Source organism: Echinops telfairi, unplaced genomic scaffold (assembly GCF_000313985.2).
Source record: "Echinops telfairi isolate 266 unplaced genomic scaffold, ASM31398v2 ScPeMD7_7400;HRSCAF=8409, whole genome shotgun sequence".
Lineage (NCBI taxonomy): Eukaryota > Metazoa > Chordata > Mammalia > Afrosoricida > Tenrecidae > Echinops > Echinops telfairi.
In genome coordinates, this window is record NW_022111300.1 from 36,165,557 (window position 1) to 36,168,732 (window position 3,176).

Here is a 3,176-nt window from a genome sequence, read left to right on the forward strand (position 1 = left end):
GGCTTTTATCCAACTGCCATAATAAGAACAGGCTGTGTACAGCTACAGTAATCCAAACAGCCTAGCACTGGTGTAACAACATCTGATGGAACAAAACTCAGAGTGCAGAAATAAACCCACACATCCATGGTCAACTGATTTCTGACAAGAGTGCTAAATCTATTCCATAGGGAAAAAAGAGTCCCTTCAACAAATGGTCGGGGAAAATTGGATTTCCACATGCAGAAAAATGAAACCGGATCCACGCCTCACAGCGTATCAAAAGCAAATTCTAAATGGATTAAGGATCTAACTGTGCACACGCAAACCATACAATTCTTAGAAGAACAAGAGGGGTAATGATGTCAGGCCCATTTCAACAATAGAGCACCTAATATAATAACAAAGACACAATGAGCAAAAGACAAAATAAATAAATGGGACCTCATAAAAATTCAAAACTTAGATTTTTATCAGAAAATCTTCCCAGAAAGTGGGAAAAGACAAGGTGGGAGAAACTCTTCAGAAGCTATATAGCTGACAAAAGACAAACAACTCAATCAGCCATAAAGTGGGCAAAGGGCTTACACAGACATTTCACCACAGGACATTCAAATGATTACCACACGTGCAAAGATACTTGGCATCACTAGCCATCAGGTGCAAATCAAAACCACAATAAGACAGCATTCCACTCCTACTAAATGGCCACGATGGAAAAATAACAACAAGCAGATGGCTAAGGGCAGAGGGATATGGGGACCCTTATCCATTGCTTGCGGAAATGCAAACTGACATAGTCACTGGGGAAAACAGGGTGGCAGTTCCTTAAAATTAAAAGAACTATCAATTCCACTCCCAGGTACATACCAAAGACCTGAAAGCTGAGATGCAAAAAGGGACATACACACCAGCATTCACTGTAGCCAAAAGGTGGAAAGAGCCTAATGCCCACGCACAGATGAATGGCTACACAAAATATGATACATGCACACAATGTTACACTAGTCAGCCAGTAAGAGAAATGAAGCTTTGAAGCATGTTATAGTAGGGCTAGGCTGAGCAAGATAAGTCAATCACCAAAGGACAAATATTGTATGACCTCCCTTACATAGAATGATAAGAAGAGGCCCAAAGACCAAGGCCTATTTGTGGCTCCCAGGGCCAGGAAGGAAGGGAAGAGGGGGCCTAACAATGATGTAAAAAAATCATCACACAGACTAAGGGCAGGGCTGTGCAGCCAATTATTAAAACTGCTGTCAATGAATTTGTACACCTACAAAAATTTGAATCGGCGAAAGTAATGTGATAATACATTTACAACAATGACATGCTTGGAACGAGAACCAAGAAGGAGCAATGGGAATCAAAGGGAAATATGGAATGTGCTAGAACTGCCTCCATGAACAGCTGCTTCCGTTACCTATCGTGAACAGCAAAGCAAAAGAACTGCTGCCCTGCTGCCACTACTGGAGTTTGATCCACCAGTCCACAGACTAGACCGGCAGTTCTCAACCTGGGGGTCGCAACCCCCTAAGGGGTCAAATGACCCTTTCACCAAGGTTGCCTAAGGCCATTGGAAAACACATACTTCCGATGGTCTTAGGAACCGAGACACAGCTCCTCTATCTCTGTCTCCAAGTGGGTCCGCCCACATGCAGATACACATGAGTACCCGGCGTGAAGACTGTGACCCATGCTACACCACGCTTCAAGACAACGTTTCATTGATTTGTCATTAGAAATAAATGTTTCACCATACAGAATTACATATTGCTTTTGTGATTAACCACTATGCTTTCATTATGTTCAATTTGCAACAATGAAAATACATCCTGCATACCAGATATTTACATGACGATTCATAGCAGTAGCAAAATGACAGGGATGAAGTAGCAACGAAAATAATGTTACGGTTGGGGGGTCACCACCACACCAGGAACTGTGTCAAAGGGTCACGGCATGAGGAAGGTTGAGAACCACTGCTCTAGACCTTCTGGAGCCATGAGATAATATTTAAGCTTTAAGTCAAAAATACCCCTGTAATTCTTCTTAAAAGTGAACAATAACTTAGTTTAACTAGGAAAAACAACAACAATTTCTGCCCTGAGCAGACTCTCTAGAACTATCTACACAGGCTACTCCTCCCTCAAGAACTATCCATCGGGGTAAGTTTGGCAGGAAGAGTAGATGGGAACTTGGCGGACAGTGAGCTTGGGTGAGGAAGGAGGAGCACCTCAGAAAAGGAGGGGAGCGCTGGCTGCACGACTCAAAGAACGTAACCAAGGCCGGAATTGTACACGTAGAAACGACCCAATGGGTGCATGGGTACCGACAACCACAACAAACACAATCTAGAAGAATGAGAACATGATCAGATATTGTTAAGTTTTAAGAGCTCCACTAAGATTTCCTACAGAGTTTTCAAGTTCAAGTTTAGCTTGATGAAAGAATCTCTACATTTCAGGATAAACTGTTTTGTTTTTAAAGCAATTAGCTTTTGCCACTGCTTCTCTGTGTGAATTCATAGACCAGGAAATCAAGGCCGAATACTGAGACAACGGACGGCTGCGGCTGGTACAGCCTCATTCAGAATCCCAATCTCCTAGCCTTGTGTCCTCAAGAGCCCTCTCCATTAATGAGCGGCTTGATGACCTCACGGAGCTTCCATTCTGAAAGTGCTAATGTTTCCCACAGTATCCTTTGGGGCAAAACAAAAACCAGACCTATGTTTGGGACAAAACAAAAACCAGTTCAATGTTTTTGGAACAATCATGCCAAAGGCAGATAAAAGACACCAAAATATCTCAAAGGTAGGATCGGTGAGTTCAAGAGGATCTGCGTTAATGGGTAAAAAGTCCTTTTTTTTTTTTTTTTACAAAGTGTAGGTGGAGCTGAGCTTCAGAAACTAGAGCAGGAACAGGCAGCATCAGGCAGGAGGCAGGAAAGCACAGTGGGCTGGCGCACAGACGGCAGCTCGGTGCCGGACTGCTGGGGGAATCAGCATCGGGTTCAGCTCGCAGCGCGCAATCAAAGCGCCATCACAGGAAGTGTGAGGGAAACATGCTTCCCGCCCCCGCTTCCCCCTTACCTAGAGATTTGCAGACTGAAATGAAGGAAACATGCTCCCCTTACCTAGAGATTTGCAGACTGCAATGAAGGAAACATGCTCCCCTTACCTAGAGATTTGCAGACTG

At 43.7% G+C, this 3,176-nt stretch overlaps 1 protein-coding gene across 2 annotated transcripts in view; it reads right to left on the bottom strand.

Annotated features, from left to right (window-relative positions):
• DYM (dymeclin) overlaps positions 1-3,176 on the bottom strand; it is a 315,716-nt gene that overhangs the window by 272,017 nt on the left and 40,523 nt on the right. The gene's annotated exons all lie outside the window — the stretch shown is intronic.